Source organism: Mastomys coucha, unplaced genomic scaffold, assembly GCF_008632895.1.
Source record: "Mastomys coucha isolate ucsf_1 unplaced genomic scaffold, UCSF_Mcou_1 pScaffold22, whole genome shotgun sequence".
Classification (NCBI taxonomy): Eukaryota; Metazoa; Chordata; class Mammalia; order Rodentia; family Muridae; genus Mastomys; species Mastomys coucha.
Window position 1 is genome coordinate 23,277,502 of NW_022196905.1, and position 22,355 is coordinate 23,299,856.

The window sequence follows — 22,355 nt, forward strand, 5'->3', positions numbered from 1 at the left end:
GTGGGAGTATTGGGTTCTGATGATGCCAAGGAACCTTGGTTTGTGTTGCTTATATTCTCATGCTTGCCTCCTGCTATCTGGTTGTCTCTAGTGCTACCTGCCCTTGCTAAATCTGACTGGAGGCTGTCCTTCCTGTGATCCTGGTTGTGTCCGAACTCCTCAGAGTCAAGCTGTCTCTGTGATCCTGTGATTCTGGGATCCTGTGACCCTGGGCTTCTTAGAGCATCTTGGAGTGGAGCTTCCTCTGGGTGTTTTGGGACTGGCTGCAGAGTTTGCGCCCAATGTCTGCTCAGGACACTGGCTGGTCCAGACAGATCAGAAGGAACCTGAGCCACTGGGCTGGAGGAGTTCCTGTGTGCCTGGGTCTTGCTGGTCCCAGTTACTCCCGGTGTTGGGACAGATGTTGTGTCCTCCTCACTTCTGATCCTGGGCATGTTAGAGCACCTGGGAGTGGAGCTTCCTCTGGGTGTTGTGGGAATGGCTGCAGAGTTTGTGCACAAGGTCTGCTCAGAGCACCAGCTGGCCCAGACAGACTGGAAGCAACCCGAGCCACTAGGCTGGCGGGAACTCCCATAACCTTTAAGTGGCAACATGCTCATCAACTATGATGATATTTTCATACCCTTTCATATAGAACAGGTAATGGGTGCTTTTAAAATTGTTCTGCAGCCCCCTGACCCATCAGCTAGGCTTTGCCTGCAACTCTGTTTTGTTCTTGTTGGTTTTTTCCATGTTGGTTTTGAAATCTGTAAGCCATTGGGCACTACAGGTTGGGTTTGTCATCTCTTGACTCTAGAACAATGGTTATAAATTTCTGTGGATTTCAGCCTCACAATGATACTGTTGGATACCCTTTTTAAAATGTATTTTAATTGTACAAAGTATGAGTGTGCTGCAATATCTCAATATGCAATTGCACGTGTAGCATCTACTGTCAATCAAGATGACTCACACCTCTTTCTCTTTATCGTTGTTTGGGGCTTGCAGTCTCTGAGCTCCTCTCTCCTCTCTATGGCTTCATCATGGTGAGTTACTGTTACCCCCTGTGCAGCATTGCTTATCACTCTCATTTAGCTGTGTATGGGTGGCCCGTATCCAACCTCCCGATATGCTCCCAATGCTCACCCTTTCCAGCTCTCGCAAGCCCATAAAACATCCCTTTCACATACAGCTAAATAAATTCAAAGGGGAAACTTCTGTTAAGTGAAAAAAGTCAAACGCAGAAAAAAATTGACCATTCTTTCCTGTGCAGTTGTCTTTTAAAAATCAGTCAGAATGTACAACAGTGATTATACTTTGGAAAAACCTATCCCTGGGGCTGGAGAAGTGACTCAGTGGTTAAGAGCACTTGATGTTCTTCCAGAAGACCCAGGTTCAATTCCCAGCATCCACGTGGCAGCTCACAACCATCTATAACTCTAACTCTAGAGAAGTCAGCAGCATCTTCTGGCCTCCCAGGTCACCAGGCCCATATGTGGTGCACAGACATGCATGCAGCCAAAACACCACCCACACAATTTTTTTTAAATTATTGTAAATACAGAGCACGGTGGTGCACACCTTTAATACCAGCACTCAGGAGGCAGAGGCAGGTGGATCTCTGTGAGTTGCAGGCAAATCTGATTACATAGTGAGTCCCACACCTGCCAGGGCTACATAGTGAGCCTTTATCTCAAACATTACTGAATGAGTGAATAAGCAGTTGTTGCCCTGTTACGAGCCCACATTCAATGGCACTTTCATCTTGTCTGTAGCTTCACACTCATTCTTGACCTTGCTGAGCACTGCAGAACTGCCTTGCACATGTCTCAGTAAGCTTGTTCTTCCTTCTGTGGGGGAAAGCTGCCACAGGTAATTGTTAGCAGCAAACCCTCTGCCAGCAGCACTAAATCTGCACCAGAGTTACGCTTCTCTGACACATGTATTTACCCCATCAAGCCCGTGACAGCTTTCTTGCTCCTGGGGACTACACAGAACTTTCAGTTTTTCCACTATCAGACATCAGATATAGCACTGGCTGCGGGATTTTTGGTTGTTTTTGTTGTCGTCGTCGTCGTCGTTGTTGTTGTTCTTATTCTTGTGAAGAGATTAGTGGAAGGGTGTTGAATATTGTCAAATGGTCTACTGTGTTGGTCATGCTGTTGGTTTCTTCATTCTGCTAGTGTAGCATGCTACACACAGCACACTGATTTTTCTTTCATGTTCAAAAACAACCTTGTGTCTTAGGAATGAATTTCTCTTAGTCATAGAGTATGATCATTGTAATATATTATTAAGTTCCCATGATTGTTTTGTTGAAGTTCTGCATCGACTTTTCTCATCAAGAATATTGCTCATCAGAATTCACCCCTGAACACCTCCCTGATAGAGTGCCTGGACGCAGCTCTCAGGAAGGGGTCTTTAAAAGGGGCTTTGACAATTTCCATAGGTTCCTAGGTTTGGTGGAAATTGTACACAAGTTCAGCTGCCAGAGTAGAACTCCAATGAGACTGAACAACTGAACTGCAAAGCATGTAAAGCAATTTTACTGTTATCAGGTAGTAGCAAGAACTAACAGAAGCCACGGTAACTTAGTCTTCACATTCAGAAAAGCTGACCAGGGTACAGGGGGAGGAGTTCATCTTTACACAACCCAGTCCATGTCACAGCTGCTGGACCCCCAAGATAGTTATTTATAGGCGTTTAGACTCCAGGGAAAGTTGGCATCTCTAAGCTTAACTTTGCAGAACTCCTCTGTTCTCAGGGATGAGACAGGGCTTGGGTTGTTCTGAAAAGCCCTTCCTCTCCCAGGATGCTACATCTTCAGCACGTGCTCCTATTCTCCTGAAAGCCACAAGAGCGCTGGCTCCATTGGTCAAGACTGTCTGAGGGAGCTACTCTTTCTACATTTAGTTTTCTTTTTTTGTACAATATCTGTCTAATTTTGGTATAAGATTATTACTGGAATTATAAAATAGGTCAGGAAGAACTCCTTTCTCTTTGATATTGTGGAACAGTTAGAGATGGATTGATGCTAATCTGTGAAGTGTTTGGCAGAATTCTACAGTGAGTCCTTTTCTGGTCGACCCTGGTCTTCTCTTTGTTGAGAGAGTCTAAATTATTGACTCAACATCCTTATTTGCAACAGATTTCTTGGAAACAGTCATTTCTTTATAACTTAGTCTCAGAAGGTTGTATATTTCTAGAAATGTATTCATGTCTTCTAGGTTATCTACAGAGTTCATGTCAAATTGTTGATAGTCGTCTCTTACGATCCTTTTTACTTATCCAACTTGTAATGTTCTCTTTCATTCCTAATTTTATCTTTCTTTTATTGATGTAGTTAAGATACATCTATTGCATTCCTTTTCAGAGGCCAGCCCTTTGTTTGGTGATACCTCTGTTGTTTTTCTTCTCTGTATTCCATTTGTGCCTGTGGAATGTTCACTGCTCCCTCCTTCTGCCTATTTGGGTTTCCAGCCTTCAGGGTGGGAAGTAGTTTATGGTCTGTCCTGCTTCTCTTCCAATGTGGGTGTTCAGTGCTCTCAGCTGCTCACAAAGTAATAATTTTGCTCCATCCCCTGGGTGTTATGTTGTGTTGTTCGCATGGAGACATTTTCTCCTTTCTCTTGAGACTGCTCCAATTCCTCTCTGTCTGGCATAGCTCGGCAATGTTGTTTAATTTCTGTGAGTTTTTAAATTCTTGAGTGTCCCTGGAGCTAATGCTTTCTCATTTCCTCTCATTGGGATGCAGTTCTTGATATGATTCCAGTCTCCTTCAATTTGTTACAGCTTGTTTTATGTCCTACAGTGTGACCTGCCAATCCGGGGGAAAAAATTCCAAATGCACTTAAAAAGAATGAGCCCTCTTCTCTGTGGTCAGAGTGTTAGGTGGGTAGGAAGCAGGGGCAAGGTGTGGCGACACCAGGAGAGCCCAAGGAGTCTGTGCTGTCAGAACCGTGCTGTATCTTGATAGAGCTACACATTAACACACACAAGTACACAGACAATGGGTGGAATCTGAAATCTTTGGATGGATGATGGTAGCCTATAATTTAGTAAGGTATTAGCACTAAAGAACTAGCTGAAGGGTATATGGGGCCCAACTGCACCATGTTTGTAACTCTTTTGCAAATTTGTAATTACCTTAAAACTTAAAAATTGAAAGAAAGAAAAATCAGTATCATACATCTACATTAGATATTGTTATCTGATAATGTTGGATGAGAGATAATGATTAAATGTCTATAACAGAGGAATGGAGAGATGGCTCAGAACACTGGCTCCTTTTACAGAGGACCAGAGTTTGTTTCCCAGCACTCACATCCAGCAGCTAACAGCTGTTAGCAGTTTGTCTAAGCTCTGCCCCACAGTTACCTGGCAATAGAGTGACACTATGAAAGGGCTTCTTGCCCCCTCTGCTCTCTTGCTCTTGCTCTTGCTTTCTTGCTCTCTCTGTCCTCTCTCCCCATTCCCTTCCCCCTCTCTCTACGTTTTCATGGCCAGCTCTACATCTCTTCTCTTCTCTCTTCTCTCTCTCTCTCTCTCTCTCTCTCTCTCTCTCTCTCTCTCTCTCTCTCTCATTCTACTACCCTCTTAACTCCCCTCCCCATGCCCTGAATAAACTCTATTCTATACTAGCATATGGCTGGTTCCTCAGAGGGAAGAGATGCCTCAGCATGGGCCTGAGGAGGCACCCCCTTCCCCACACCTCACCACACATCCACCAAAACATATTCCTCCTCTATTTATCTTTTTATAAACACATCAACAGCTGTCTGTAATTCCAGATCCAGGGTATCTAATAAGTTATTCTGGTCTCCATGGGCGCTGCACTTAGATACTTACTTGCCTATACCACACACACACACACACACACACACACACACACACACACACACACTTATTTTAACGTTTATAAGCCCTGATCTATCCAGTTCCTGTGGCAAACACGTAAGAGTCCCCCATGTCCCAAACACTCAGATTCCCACTTCCCAGTGAGCCCAGCTCCAAACACAGAGAAGAAGCCCCGGATTGGTAAGGGGTCCCTGACACTTGTACTCCTAGACACACTTCGATTCATCCAACTATAAATATGCAAATCTCGGCACAGGAACAGAAACAGCATGAAATCCAGGACAAAACTCCAAAACTCACTAATGCCATAATAATAGACTCCAATGAGAATGACCTTGAAGAACTTCCAGAGGATAAAAATCAAAAGAATAATAATAAAAATTGAAAACCAAACGCAAGGTCACTTTGGAGTTTAATAACAAGACAAAAATGTGGTACATCTACACAATGGAGTACTACTCAGCTATTAAAAACAATGCATTTATGAAATTCTTGGGGAAATGGATGGATCTGGAGAATATCATCCTGAGTGAGGTAACCCAAGCACAAAAAAACACACATGGTATGCAAACTCTGATAAGTGAATATTAGCCTAGAAGATCAGAATACAGGAAGAACAACCCACAAGCCACAAGAAACTCAAGAAGAAGGAAGACCAAAGTGTGGATATTTCGTTCCTTCTTAAAAGGGGAAACAAAATACCCATGGAAGGATTTTCAGAGACAAACTATAGAGCAGAGACTGAAAGAAGGGCAATCCAGAGACTGCTCCACCTGGGAATCCTTCCCATATTCAATCATCAAATCCAGACACTACTGTGGATATCAGCAAGTGCTAGCTAGATGACAGGAGCCTGATATAGCTGTCTCCGGAGAGGCTCTGACAGTACCTGACTAATACAGTAGAGGCTCATAGCCATCCATTGGACTGAGTACAGGGTCCCCAATGAAGGAGCTAGAGTAAGGACCCAAGGAGCTGAAGGGTCTGCAGCCCCTTAGGATGAACAACAATATGAACTAACTAGTACCCTCAGAGCTCCCAGGGACTAAAACTCCAACCAAAGAGTACACACGCGGGGGGGGGGGGGGGGGGGGGGGGACTCATGGCTCCAGCAGCATGTGTATGTATAGCAGAGGATGGCCAAGATGGTCATGAATGGGAGGAGAGTCCATTGGCCCTGTGAAGGTTCTATGCCCCAGGGTAGGGGAGTGCCAGGGCCAGGAAGTGGGAGAGGGTGGGGTTGTGAGCAGGGGAATGGGGTAGGGAACAGGGGATTGTTTTAGTTTGGCATCCATTGGAATCTGGAGTGACTGGGTAGACTCATGATGTCTGAATCATGCACAGTCATAAATAACTGCACCCAAGGGGCACACTGGTTTGTACAGACAGCTTAAGACATTGCACACCTCATCCATCACTGTCCTTATCTTCCTGTGTGGCCATCTAGCTACTTGCTATATAATCTCTCCACCTTTCAACTGCCCAGTGTGGTCCTCTGTCTACCTGTCACCTGTCTAAGTCTCCATTGGTACATTTCCTAAGAGAAGTAAACACAGACCCCATAGCATCTCGGCCTCTATTAGCATTGCCACAGAAGTTTAAGGCTTGAGCAGGAGGGGCATAGTTGTCTCTGAGATATAACAGAGCGGGTACCAGATGTGTCCAGAGCACTTTGTACTGAAAACATAATGAAATGCTTTATAAAAAATAAAAACTCAATGCAGAATACAAGGGCTGACTTTCAGTGCTCCAGCTGGTCAAGGTTAGGACAATCTGAGTGCTGAAGTAACCAAGTAGAAAGATAAATTATAAACCATTGACCAAAGCAGAAATTCACCAGTCCGTGCTTATAATGGATAAGTGGAAGGGAGTGAAATGTCATAGCCGAGTGCTCATGGCCGACTGCATAAAAGTGGAGGGAAGTCATCAGAGAGATCCAAAGATTGCCACGCAAAACATGGTGTGGTATGCTGGCGATTGAGAAAGTCATGAGTTTTCAGCAGACACTGGAGGAGGCTCTCACCTGCCGGCAGCTCTTTGTCTGCTGAAAGACCTAACTAGCCTGAGAAGAAACAAATTAACCTCTGGTCTCTGCCCTGAGCATTTACTCAACTAGACTCACATTGCAGGAAGAAAAGCTGCAGTTTGTCAACACACCTGGACACGCACCATTGTCTTCTGTTTCAGTTTCATTTAACACACAACCACTGACAAACACTGTTCTGTGGAACAAAAGGACTCCATCCAAGGCTGTTATTTGTTTCTGGAAGCCCATAGAAATCATTTATGAGTCTCCTAAAGCATATCATGTGCCCTGCTCCTCCCCTGTAGAGAAGGATACACGAGCTCCTGCCTCCCACTCAGACGGATGACAATTTCTCTATGGGATTGCCTCCATGAATGCAATAGATACCTCCTGTTTTAAGCTATTATCTATTCATTTACACGAATCTTTGCATGACTAAAGAAAAGCCTTTGCTTTTGACCCTTCATTGTCATTCTTTTCAAACATCATAGCAAATATTGGGGCACTGAGATTGTAAGGCAGCAGTAGAGTACTTGCCTGGTATGGACCAAGTTCTACTTTTGATCCCTAGGAATCATATTGGACAGTGTGGTGGTCAGATGATCTCAGCTACCTTTCTGTCCCAGAGTCACTCATGACTCTGCAAGGATGCAGGACTCCTCTTCATGGCTGCAGGGCTCCTGTGTGTGTGTGTGTGTGTGTGTGTGTGTGTGTGTGTGTGTGTGTGTGGTTCCTCTGATGGGTAGTGCGATCAGGTGATCTCAGCTGTCTTACAGTTCAAATGCACCTTCTTGGCCAACCGATCTATGTTCTCAGAAGATGGTGACCCGGCTCTCTTTGGGCATTTTTCAGTTCCCAGAGCAGAAGAGAGACTCTGCTCATGTTGAGATAAGACAAAGGTCTGAGCAAGGTTTTGTTTTGTCGGCACCTTATCGCCTAAAATGCACAATGCCCAATTCAAAGTGTGAGCACACTCTGTCCTCGCTGCAGCCAGCAATGCTTTCTTCGGTCCTAGCATTGCTGAAAGCCTCTGCATACTTAGCTAAACTTTAAACCTGCTGCCCTGATCAGAAGTCTTTATAGTCATTATGCCCTTTTCTCCAAAGCCATGAGCTCTCTCTTCTTTTCTTAAAATGTAGCATTTTAAGCACCAGAGCCCTAGAACAAATGAGGATTGAGACTAATTGCCTGCCTACATCAACAGAAAATGACATACATCAGACAAAACAGTCAAACCTGGGAAGAGAGGCATTCTTGGTTTGCTCTGCCTTCTCCATGGGAGTGTTAGAATTCCAGAAAGGAAAAACAAAAGCAGAAAATGCCCATGTGGAAACTTAGCTGTGGCCTCAATTGCAAGAGCTGAGAGATAAGCCTTCTCACTCAGCTCTGCCTGTAGCACAAGCAGCTGGAACTAAAGGACAATTTTTTAAAAATCGTAATTTCAAAGGAGCCCTGTTACACGCTTGTGATCTAATCATCCTGCATCAGTGTGATAGGGTTTCATTCTCTTCTCTCTTTCTGACCTCCTCAAACCATCATCTTAATATTAGCTTCCATCTTGATCCCTGACAACACCTCTCTCCCTTTCTTCTTCTTCTTCTTCCTCCTCCTCCTCCTACTCTTCCTCCTCCTCTTCCTTCTCCTCTTCCTCCTCCTCCTCTTCTTCTTCTTCTTCCTCTTCTTTGTTTTCTTCTTCTTCTTCCTCCCCTCCTCCACTTCTTCCTCCTCCAACATCTTATACTTGTATCAGCTGCAAAATAAGCCTGAGGACTGTTCCTCCTGATGAAATCAAATAGACTTACCATGCTAAACATTGCCATTGTCAAACAGTGAATTGGGTGAGTTGTCTAAAAAGAGAGTCAGAGTGAACAATCAAAAGGGACCAAGTTTACTTAAGCCAAAATGATGAGGAAAGTCCTGTTTTCACCCTGCAAGGAGAATAGTTTTGAAAAGCCCATTTCCTCTTCCTCATTCCTGGAAATACCTTTTTCTTTATGCAGTTTCCTAACCATAAAGCCAAACATGACCTCTACCTAGTTCAGTGAAAAAAATCTACCTTGTTTTATAGAATAAGGGCTGTTGTAAGTTCTCATACCACAGATTAAAGGTCAGCTTCTCTCTAAAATTACTTTTAATTTGTGTTTTTTTGACACAATCAATATTACAGTTAAGACTAGCCACTATTTATGTGGTCGTGTGTAAAATAAAAATGTAAGATCCTTGTTCATACATGAAGATTTTTTTAAAAGTGGTCAGAGCAGCACATTTTAAACCACTTCCCTCAAAACAGATCCAGCCTGTGAGTTTTGAGAAGGTTCTTCCACTGTCCTTCAGTTGATCACAGCCCTCTGGTCAGTACCCTTGTGTCAGTTACCCTGTTGCTATGGCAAATAACTGGTACAACCCAAGGAAAGAAAAATGTCATGTGTGGCTCACAGTTTGAAAGGATACAGGCATTGTGGTGATGAAGGAGTTGTGGCTGGAAGTGAGGCACTGTCACATTATGTCTACATCAGGTAAGCATTAGGGGTTAGTGTTTTTTCTCCTTGTATTCAGTCCAGGACCCAAGTCTGTGTACCACCCACATTCAGGGTGATCTTTTCTCCTTATCTAAACCTTTCCAAAAACGCCCTCAGAGGCATCCCCTAAAGGTGTGTTTCTTGAGAAATTTTTAAATCCAGCCAAGTTGACAATGAATATGAAACATCTCAGGTCCCCGTGGCAGTTTGCTCCTTTGTGTGGCATGAATGTTGTTGTGTCCTAGGCAGGGTCCCTGGGCCTTATCTTTATGTCATGAACCAGAATGAGGGTTGACTCAAGGAATATGAGACAGACACAGATATACCAAAGATTCATTAGAAAAAAATACAGCATCTGGTAGAGGATGTCTTGCCCCTGAGGAGTCTCTGTGATCTCCACAACCAGCAGAGTGAGGATCTGTAGGAAGCCAGAAGGTAGTTCAGTTCAGCATGACTAGTAGCCAGTATTCATTCAGACTTTCTGAGTCTGACCTCAAGTTGTTAATTTTAGGCATACTTAAGCACAACTTGATAAAACCTTTGCTAGTGATAACTTAATACCATGCACACAATGAAGCATAAATCTCCTTGAAGAACAAAGTAAGCCGAATATAGATCAGACATGACTGCATCAAAACTCTTTGTAAAGTAAATGTGACACATTCCATAAAAGTACATGTGACACATTCCATAAAAGTAGGGTCTATGGATTGACTATATGTGACACTTTCCATAAAGATGGGTTCTGTAGATTGACTGTATGTGACATCTTCTATAAAGGCAGGTTCTACAGATTAACTGAGAAAAACAAGTTAACAATAAGGATCTGAGAGAGGATCCAGTGTGGTCTCAGTCACACAGATCACCAGGCTATTAACGACATCTGCTCCCAGCCTTCTGGGTGGAAAACAGGTCATGCATCCCTTTCTTCCAAGGGACACTCTTTGTGTTTAATATTCCAGCTTCCTTTGGTGCTATGAGCATAAAAACCTCTATGCCTCCTACAGGTCCTGAACTCACAAGCTCTAGCAGTCTTTCTGGTTAAGCCTCCTGAGTATCGGGGATGTAACATGTGCAGTACACCTCTTCTAGAAGGCATAGGACAAGAGCTAAGAAGATGCCTATATGTATTTAACTGTTACCTCACTTACCCATGCCAAAAAATAAGTCCTACTGGTCCCAAGAACCCGAGATTCTGGAGATGGGCCTGCTCTGCATTCTACCATTGAGCTTTGTTTGTTTGTTCAGTTGTTTGGTTGGTTGGTTAGTTGGTTGGTTTGGTTTTGTTTATAAAAGCCAAAACTAAAAGGTTATCTCTTAATATTAATTTTAGGAGCTGGAGATGGCTCAGTGGGTTCTGTAAGCATCAAGACCTGAGTTCTAATCTTCAGAACCCATGTAAAATGTTGAGTGTAACTGTGTGCCTGTAACACCATCATAGGATACTGGGGGTGGAGAAGAAAGGATCCTGAGAACCTGTTGGCTGTCCAGCCTAACAAAACAGTGTGTGTCCAGTACAGTGAGAGACCCTGTCTCAAGCCAACACGTGGAGTGCTATATAAGAATATACCCAGTGTCTTGTTGTGGCCTCTGTATATCCGCATATTAACATGCTTACTTCTACATGCATATACCACACAACACACACAACTCCCATAATTGATTAGTTAATTAAATATTAATTTAAATATTAATTTGGGGAAGCTGTTACACTTCAGCCTTCTTATCCCAGTGTTATAATAAGATTTCAGGGATGCCCCCTCCCTGTCTTCCTGCCTCCTCAAACACCATCTTCATTATTAAATGTTTGTTATGTATATCTTGACTTCCCTCATGTCTCACATCTTATCTGTCAGCTGTGAGATAAATTTCTAGAAAGCCATTTATTATCTTTCTCCAACACACAGAAGCAGAGGCATCTACCTGGGCTTTTTCCTCTGGTAGATCTTTGATGCTCACAATAGTACTTGGTGCATATTTGGGCTCAACAAATACTTATGAAAGGAATGTTCAATGTCCAGCTACAATTTTTAGGTGCCATCCAGAACCATATTGTTTATAGGAAACCAATATATTATGTCCAGATTTCTTCTTCGTTCTTGGACTGGGTGAGCTCATTAATTAATCTAGACGGGAGCTTGAAACGCTACCGCAAAAGAAGTTGCTCTCACCAAGGCTGAGAGCAGGCCTAATCTTTGAGTATGCACACAAATATTTTGAAAGCAGTTTGACAATATACCCACTTAGCCAGATAATAGTAGTAAGTTCTCCCCTAGGGTCTATGACCTCCCCAGCTTTATGAAATCCCTCCTGTTGAGTTGGCCTCAAATCCCATTAGAAAGCAGTTGGTTATCTCCATAACACTTATACCATTATTGCACCACAGGAGACACTTTGCCAGGAAGGTCAGCATTATTGCATGCAGAGGTCACTGCTGGGGAAGACCATTGCTTTTTCTTCCCCACTTGGCTTCAGCCATTATAAATACATTCATAAATAACATTTTTTTGTACTGCATAAGTTCCTTCCCATGATGCTTCTGATTTTATTTATTTATTTTTTTGCTTTTTATTTAAGTTTTATTGCATTATGATGAGAAAAGATACATGATTTCAATTTATCTGAATTTGATAACATTTAAAAACATATTTTAAGTAAATAGAATTAAATCACATTCTTCTTTCCCTTTTGTACCCCAAATCCTCCAAGAGACCTCCACTTCAATACCTGCAATACTTTTTTTGTCATATTCTTAAAAATTTATAAAATATTATAAAATATTATAACAATAAAAATAAGTATTATAAAAGTTGTTTTATATAAAACAACAATCAATTTAACAGTCTTGTGTAGATGCCTGTCTACAGCAAAACTGAAAATACATATGTATTTCTCAATATAAATTGTAAAAGAACACATATCGTATACATTCTCTGATAAGTGGATATTAGCCCAGAAGATGGGAATACACAAAGTACAAACCACAAACCACAAAAAACTCAGGAAGAAGGAAGACCAAAGTGTGGATACTTCATTCCTTCTTAAAAGGGGAAACAAAATAACCATGGAAAGAGTTGTAGAGACAAATGATGGAGCAGAGACTAAAGGAAGGGCAATTCAGAGACTGCTTCACCTGGGAATCCTTCCCATATTCAACCATCAAATCCAGACACTATTGTGGGTGCCAGCAAGTGCTGGATGATAGGAGCCTGATATAGCTGTCTCCTGAGAGGCTCTGACAGTACCTGACTAATACAGAAGTAGAGGCTCAGAGCCATCCATTGGACTGAGTACAGGGTCCCCAATGAAGGAGCTAGAGTAAGGACCCAAGGAGCTGAAGGTTCTGCAGCCCCTTAGCACAAACAATATGAACTAACTAGTACCCTCAGAGCTCCCAGGGACTAAAACTCCAACCAAAGAGTACACATGGGGAGGCTCATGGCTCCAGTAGCATGTGTGTATGTATAACAGAGGATGGCCAAGTTAGTCATGAACGGGAGGAGAGGACCTTGGCCCTATGAAGGTTCTATGCCCCAGGGTAGGGGAAATGCCAGAGCCAGGAAGTGGGAGAGGGTGGGATGGTCAGCAGGAGGAGGGGGGGGAACAGGGGATTGTTTTAGTTTTTGTTTTGTTTTTTTTTTTAACTTTATTTTATTTTTTCTTCTTTTTTTGGAGGGGAACCTGGTAAAGGAGATATTGTAAATAAAGAAAACATCTTATAAAAAAATAGAAAACAATTTAAATAACTCCAAACATATTAACTGTATATTTTAAAATAATACATCACTACTAGTACTTTTTAAATGAACATAAATATATAAAGTCTTTTTGCTTGTTTGTTTGTTATGTATTTAGTAGAACTTAAAATCTTGGCTCTTACTATGGTACACACCCAAAATAAGAACAATTTTTAGACATTGGATTTCATTGTAATAAAGCTGTACTTCAATGACCCTCATATCACCAAAGGATTTTACATCCATTGTAGCTAAGCTGAGAGTTGACAGTTCTGCTGTGCCAAGGAATGAATTGTAGGCACAATTTTTGGATACAGACTTCCTGCTATGGCCAAAGCTATTTGACTTAAGTGAGTGTCTTTATTCTCAGCTCACAGAGAACAGGTTACATTCATTTAAGAAATGGTGTAGGTATTAAGATGGTCTATCCATAAAGTCATTCGCCAACTGTTTCAATGAACAATTGTTCTGCTTGGAGGGTGGCACAGACATTAGGTGAGGGTAAGAATCTGGTTCATTGGCTGTGATAATTTGGAAAAGCATTCATCTCAGAGGAAGAGTAACTTATAAAGTCCTCTTCTTCAAACTTGACACAATAGTTACAAACGTCAAGCAAAGCAATCAGTCTCACTCTTTGTTTTCTCTTACAAGCCACCTCCCAAGTTAATTGTCTACATTCCTTTTAGCTGTATAAATACTTTTGAATTATGTAAACTGTTCTGAAAAACATAGTATAGTGTAAAAACATGAAATATACAATACTACTAATAGAGAGGCTGAGAAAGGAGAAGCATGATTTCAAGACCATTATGCTGTACACAGCAAGACACTGTCATGTACAAACAAGTTGAAAGTGTATATGGATTGTACAATATAGACCTATTTCTCCAATTACCAAATTAGAGAGACCATTGGATGACAGTCAACAAATTTCTAATTCCTCATATTTTTGGATTTCAATCGATTAAGATATGTTGGTAATATTAATTTTCATGTTAAGATGTTAAGAAAAAGTAATTGTTAGTTCCTGTTGTTTTTGTTGTAAAAGGTGGAATTAGGTTTGTGTGGGTTTGTTGAAAGATTACTTTCTTGCTTCTTCTAGGGTGTAGTTTTACTCTTTATGTTGGTGGTTTTCCATCTATTATCCTTTGTAGGGCTGGATTTGTGGAAAGATATCGTGCATATTTTGTTTTGTCATAGAATATCTTGTCTTCTCCATCTATGGTAATTGAGAGTTTTGCTAGTCTGGCATTTGTGTTCTCTTAGGGTCTGTATGACATCTGCCCTGTATGACATCTTCCAGCTTTCATAGTGTCTGGTGTAATTCTGATAGGCCTGCCTTTATTTGTTACTTGACCATTTTCCCTTTCTGCTTTTAAAATTCTTTCTTTGTTTAGTGCATTTGGTGTTTTGATTATTATGTGACAGGAGGAATTTCTTTTCTGGTCCAGTCTATTTGGAGTTCTGTAGGCTTCTTGTATGTTCATGGGCATCACTTTCTTTAGGTTAGGGAAGTTTTCTTCTATAATTTTGTTGAAGATATTTACTGGCCCATTACATTGGGAATCTTCACTCTCTTCTACACCTATTATCCTTAGGTTTGGTCTTCTCATTGCGTCCTGGATTTCCTGGATGTTTTGGGTTAGGAGCATTTAGCTTTTTACATTTTCTTTGACTGTTGTGTCAATGTTTTCTATGGTATCTTCTACCCCTGAGATTCTCTCTTCTATCTCTTGTATTCTGTTGGTGATGCATGCATCTATGATTCCTGATCTCTTTCCTAGGTTTTTATCTCCATGGTTGTCTCCCTTTGTGATTTCTTTATTGTTTTATTTCCATTTTTAGATCCTGGATGGTTTTTCTCATTTCCTTCACCTGCTTGATTGTGTTTTCCTGTAGTTCTTTAAGGGATTTTTGTGTTTCCTCTTTAAGAGCTTCTAGCTGTTTACCTGTGTTCTCCTGTATTTCTTTAAGGGAGTTATTTATGTCCTTCTTAATGTCCTCTGTCATCATCATGAGAAGTGATTTTGGATCCAAATCTTGCTTTTCCGGTGTGATGGTATGTCCAGGACTTGCTATGATGAGAGAACTGGGTTCTGATGATGCCAAGCAACCTTGGTTTCTGTTGCTTATGTTCTTATGCTTGCCTCCTGCCATCTTATTATCTCTTGTGCTACCTCTCCTGGCTAAATCAGACTGGGGCCTGTCCTTCCTGTGATCCTGGTTGTGTCAGAACTCCTCAGAGTCAAGCTGTCTCTGTGATCCTGTGCTTCTGGGATCCTGTGATCCTGGGTATGTTAGAGCACCTAGGAGTGGAGCTTCCTCTGGGTGTTGTGGGACTGGCTGTGGAGTTTGTGCCCAAGGTCTGCTCAGGGCACCGGCCCAGACAGACCAGAAGGAATCAGTGCCACTGGGCTGGTGGAGTTCCTGTGTGCCTGGGTCCTGCAGGTCCCAGTTACTCCCAGTGTTGGGACAGAAGTATTCTCCTCACCTCTGATCCTCTGATCCTGAGTGTATCAGAGTGCCTGGGAGGGGAGTCACCTCTGGATGCTGTAGGACTGGCTGCAAAATTTGGGTCCAAGGTCTGCTTAGGGCACTGGCCCAGACAGACTGGAAGGAACCAGTGACACTGGGCTGGCAGAGTTCCTGTGTGCCTGGTCCTGCTGGTCCCAGTTATTTCCAGTGTTGGGACAGATGTTGTATCCCCCTCACCTCTGATCCTGGGCATGTTTGAGGGCCTGGGAGTAGAGCCTCCTCTGGGTGTTGTGAGACTGGCTGTGGAGTTTCCATCCAAGGTCTGCTCAGGGCACCGGCCCAAACAGACTGGAATCCCCAAGGCTTTTTTATACATCCTTAGTCTTTCCCAACTCTCATGCCCTCAACACAATAAACCTTTTTGCCTCTATTCTTTTCTCATCTGATTTTATGTGTTCTACTATTCTCTCCCTCCCTTTTTCTCAAACCCCCTCCTCACCTTCATAGCTTTTTCTAGCTTCCTACCCTCTATTCCAAAACAAACACACAAATCTAAACATGTGAAGCTAGGATCCACATATGATAGAAAAGTTTGGTATTTGTCTTTCTGAGTCTAAGTTACGTGAGTCAGTATATTTCCCAATTCCATGCATTTTCCTGCAATTTTTATGGTTTTGTTTCTCCCTATAGCTGAATAAAATCCTAGTGTGTAAATGTGCTACATTTCTATTATCCATTAATCAGTTAATGGGTACCTAAGCTGATTCCATTTCCTTCCTATCGTGAATAGAACAGCAGTAAGCATGAATGTGCAAGCATCTCTGTAGTAGGACATGGTGTCCTTTGGGCATATGCCCAGGAGTGCTATAGTTGGATTGTATGGAAGTTCTATTTTTATTTTTTTAAAAAATCATCCAAATTGATTTCTATAATAGTTTTAGTATATTACATCCTCACCAACAGTGAATATACTCCCCTTTCTCCACATCATTTGCTGTCATTTTTTTTATTGATGGTAGCCATTCTAACTAGGGTAAGATAAGATCTCAAAGTAATCTTAATTTTCATCTCCCTAATGGCTAAAGATGTGGAACAGTTTTTAAAATGTTTATCAGATGTGATGGCTGTTCTTTGTTGTCAACGTGACTAGATCGGAAATGAAGTAAAACCCAAGCAACTGGGTATTAGATCATTTAAAGTGGGAAGACCTACTGTTGATCTCTGCCTTTTGAGGTGGGCCACACCTTCTGATGGCAGCCTATATAAAGGACATGGAAGGAAGAAGCTTGCTCTCACTCTCACTGGCAAGTCCATTCCTTCACAGGCATTAAAGCCTACTTCTTTGACATTCTAACATATGCTGAGGAGGAGCTGAGACATCCAAACTCATGAACTGAACAACCACTGGATTCTTGGGTCTTCTGTTAGTAGACAGACTAGCAGAAATATATATATATATATATATATATATATATATATATATATATATATATATACTATAAGTTCTGTTCCTCTAGAACACACTGAGTAATACATTATCCATTTATATTTCTTCTTTTTAGAACAATCTTCCCACTTTTATCGTCCATTTATTTGATTGGGTTGTTTGTTTTATTGATGCTTAGTTTGTTGAATTCTTTATATATTCTAGATATGAATTCTTCAACACATGTATAACTAGTAAATACTTTCTCCCATTCTGTGGGCTGTATCATCATTTGATTGACAGATTATCTGCTGTATAGAAACATTTTAGTTTCATGAGGTCCCATCTGTCCATTATTGACTGTCTTAGTCAGGGTTTCTATTCCTGCACAAACATCATGACCAAGAAGCAAGTTGGGGAGAAAAGGGTTTATTCAGCTTATACTTACACATTGCTGTTCATCATGAAAGGAAGTCAGGACTGGAACTAAGCAGGTCAGGAAGCAGGAGCTGAAACAGAAGCCATGGAAGGATGTTACTTACTGGCTTGCTTCCCCTAGCTTGCTCAGCCTGCTCTCTTATAGAACCCAAGACTACCAGCCCAGGGATGGCACCACCCACAATAGGCCCTCCCTCCTTGATCACTAATTGAGAAAATGCCTCACAGCTGGATCTCATGGAGGCATTTTCTCAACTGAAGCTCCTTTCTCTGTGATAATTCCAGCTTGTGTCAAGTTGACACACAAAACCAGTCAGTACATTGACCTCATTTCTCAAACAATTGGAGCACCATTGAAAAAGCCCTTACATATGTGCTTATCTTGAAGTGTACTCCACATTTTCTTCTTTAGCAGTTTCTGAGTTCGTATTCTTATATTGAGGTACTTGATTGATTTGGAGTTGGGTTTTGTGTGTGGTGAGAAATTTACATCCTTCTACATGTTGATATCCAATGTTCCTGGAACTATTTGTTTTAAAAAGCTCTCTGTTCTTCAATGTGTAATTTTGACATTTTGTCAAAAATCGTGTAGTTGGGAGCTGGAGAGATGATTCAGCAATTAAGAGCACATGGTGCTCTTGCAAAGAGCCTGAGTTCAATTCCAAGCATGTACTTCTGGAAGCTCACAATCAGCTCCAGGGGATCTGATGTCCTCTCTTAGACTTGAAGTGTACAATACACATGCACACACACATACACATGCACAGACACACATGCATTCACATATGCACATATACACACATAATTGAAAATTAAAATTATTTTAAATAATACGGCTGTAGTTGTGCAGCCTTGTAACTGGGTCCTTTAATGCACTCCATTGGTCTTTGTGTGTGTCTGCTTTGGGGTCGTTATCATGCTATTTTAATTGCTAACTGTAGATATTCAGTATAAAGAAAAATGAGGAGGACTGATTCTTCCCTTGGTACTCTTTGCTGAGAATTGCTTTGGCTACTCAGGATCTTTTGTGTTTTCATATGAATTTTAAGATTGTTTTTTCTGTTTCTGTGAGGAATGTCCCCAGAATTTTAAGTGGGATTGCACTGAATCTGTAGATTGCTTTTGGTAGACTGGATGTGTTTATAACTTGAATTCTTCCAATCAATGACCATGGTGTTTGGCGGCAGCATCTTCTACTGTCTTTTTTAATTTTCTTCTTCAACACACCAAGTTTTAAATTATTTTTGTTATTTTTAATTAAAATATAGTTACACCATTTCCCACCTTCCCTTTCCTCCCTCTAGTCCCTCACATATATATTTGCCTTGCTCCCTCAAAATCATTCCCCCTCCCCCCCTCTCTCTCTCCCTCTCTCCTTTCTCTCTTCTCAACCCAGTATGTCTATGTGTCTGTGTGTGGGTATTGTACACCTTAATATATACATAAACCCACTCAGTCCATTTAGTGTTACTTGTATGTACATTTCAAGAATGACCACTTTGTATTGAATAACGAGTTACAAGACTCATCCCTGGGAGAGGCAGTTCTTTGTCTGAGAACGGGATTCAATGAGAGCTCTTCCTTTCTTGTTAGCATGCCTGTTGGTATTCTGTTTATTCTGTTCAGGTCTTACTTAGGCATTCGTATTGTTAAAGAATCATAGTTAGGTTTCCCTGTCTTTTCAAGGAGACACAATCTCACAGAAGTATTCCTGGTCCTCTCTCTTTTATGGCAGTCCCTCTATCCTCACAAGTGTCCTCTGAGCCATAGATACAGGACTTCTGGTGTATTTGCATCAGTTGGGGCTGAGCACCCCCTGAATCGCTTACTTGCTCTTTATATTTTGGCCAGTTGTGGTTTTCTGTAATGGTATTGTCTGTTGCAAAAAGAGATTTCTTTGATAATCTTGAGAGCTACACTTGTCTGTGGATATAAGGATAAATATTTTAAATATAGCTTGAACTTATGCTTGTTCATAAAGTGGCAGTAGTGAGTTCTCCTCTAAGACTCATGATCTTACCAGCCACAGATGTCTGACTACATTACCAGTACCATGTATGAGTTCCCTCCTGTTGAGCTGGTCTTAATTTCAGTCAAGAGAGCTGTTGATTACCACCAAAATGCAAGTGTCATTGTTGCTTTGTTAGACATACCTTACCATGCTGATTATTGTGGTGGAACGTATATAGGAGTATATATAGGAGAATATATAGGAGTAACATCAAGTAGGTATATTGGTGTTTGACTCCTTTTGGTACTATGATCCTCTGGTACTATGAAAGCTGGTCCCTGAGGAGGATGCTTTCAAGTCAGATCCAGCTCAGGTCCTCCAGATCTGCATACACATTTTTTATGTTGTGTTTTGAATATGTGTCCTACACGTGTATGCACTGGCATTTTAATTCCTTATGCAGTAGTGTTGTAGGTGGGACCTAACTGAATCTTCAGGACATGATGACTCACTCTCATAAATAGATGCAAGCTGCTCCCCTAGAAAGCTTTGACACAAAAAGAAGCTCATTTGGACAACGTTTGCCCTTCTCTTTCTAAGAAAGTATGCCCAACCATGATATAGCCCACAGCAGGCAAACTCTGTCACCCTTCCCCTGGATTTCTCAGGCTCCAGAAACACAAGCTAAATCAATTTTATTTATAATTCCTAATTCTGTATTCTGTAATTAAAATACCAAAATGAACTGAGGCATCTTATACCTCATACTCCTCAACACAATATTTTCCTAAGTAAGAAATACAAACCTTAGGTGTCCAAGCACTCACTAGTGACCTTCATTTGTATGAATCTTTTATCCATACAATTTATACTCCAGTTATGGAGACATTTCAGAAAGAAGTAAAAACATGAAACTAACTGCAATCACATGATTTTTTAAGTATTTCTTTTTCATCAACAATTAAATTTAACCTGGTGGGCTTATAGAAGATTTCTTATTATGAAACACTGTGAATTATTTTTGTAAATAAATAATGCATTGGTTTATACTACAGCCTAAGAAAAATTTCCATACACAGTTTTTATTTAAAAGACTATTTCAATTGAAAGATTTTTTTTTTAAGTTGCATAAGAGAGTTCTTGGTGGCTGCACCTGGTAGCATGTTCCTGATTGTAACCCTGTGTAATTGTGATCCTATGTGATTGTGATCCCGTGTGATTGTGATTCTACCTCTTTTAAGTAGAGAGAGAAAAAGAGAAAGATACACACACAAAGAGAGAGACAGACACAGTGTGTGTGTGTGTGTTTGTGTGTGTGTACTTGGCTTGTGTCTACATCTGAAAATTTTCCTTAGCCAAATTCATCCTTTTGAGAGATAATAAACATTTACTGGTGTTTTAATCTACTAAATTCTAGGCAGTTTGATCCAAAACAACAGGTACTTCTGCCACCTTGCTGAGTATTTCCTGTTGTGCATCAATTCACTAGGGCCTACCTCCTGGCCTTTCTGAAAGAGTTACCTCTCTTTGTACATATCTTCCTATTATATTTTAGTTCTTTCTCTATAGAATCTGTACATATATATTTTATATGTATATTTCGATATCATCTGCCATGCAGCTACTATATATTGTCTCTATGCAATTCAATAATATCTGTTGTTGTTAGTGACTGCTCTCTGACTAAAGCAGCTGCCATCTTTGCAGCATTTAGCTGTGTCCCTTACAACTAGCTTGTTAGCAGTGTATCCCTCCACATGTACTTTACTATCCAACTGCTTTCTACCAACTGGCAACTCTGTGTGTGGCCCAGGGGAGGGCCTTGCGTGAACACATAGACACACAGAGAGAGAGAAAGAGGGAGGGAAAGAAAGAGAAAGAGAGAGAGAGAGAGAGAGAGAGAGAGAGAGAGAGAGGATGGTGTGGATTGTAGAGGTGAGGGCTGCATCTATGTAGTGATAAAGAAGCCTTCATGCCTACAGAACCAGGCTTTCCAGGTGGGCTGGGTTGGGGAGGAGTGGCCACACTCCTATAGGCCACACCCACTCACCTCTGCCCTATAAGATAGTTCAATATTCCCATGCTCTCCAGAGTAAACTTCGGTGTCATTGGGACCTTAGGAGAAGGGGTAGACATTGCTAACTCTTCCCCTGAGAAGAACTTCACCAATACTGTCATATAGCTAGTAGGTATTCTATCTATATAGCATAGACAAAGCATGTCTTAGCCTTATAGCATGTCATAGCCATCCTCACATCATGTCATGGAAAGGTGTTCCTTTCTACAGCAGGATTCTGCTGACTAACCCTTGATCCCCACCTCTACAGTTAGCATGTGTTTTTCCTTTGAAATGTTATAATCCCAACTATATTTTACTGCTTTTTCTTTAAGTAATAAATTGACTGTGAAAGGACTCTTACAAAAGAAAGCATGTAGTCTGATATTTTCATCAGCATGCCTACCTGGCCCTTCCTTCTTGTTGGTGGACGGGCATGCTTTCTGGCCAGCCTGAGACCCTTTTGTGCTCTCAGGCAGTGAGGTCTGCGATGAAGGGTTTTTCCACCTTAGTACACAGGAAGCAACGTCACTGTGGTTTTGTTTTTGAAAATCTCTGCCTACAGAATTCCAGACTGCCCTTTCCCCAAGTGTGTTCAATACGCTTCATTTTCTCCCATTGGTGACAGGGGTGAGAGGCTGCGGTCACTGTCCTTCCTAGTATATACTGTGTCTTCTTCCTCTAGCTTTTTAAAGGATTCAAGATGCCTTTGGCTTTAGCAGTTTGGATCTGGTTTGCCCTAGGGTTCTGGGAGGGAGAGGGCACCACAAATGTGTTTAGAGCTTGTGGTGGTTCTTAAGTTAGTGAGTTGATAAGTTTCACTGAATTTGCAAAATTTTGTCAAATATATACATTTATCTTTTTTTTTCTTTTTTTTTTTTTTTTTTTTTT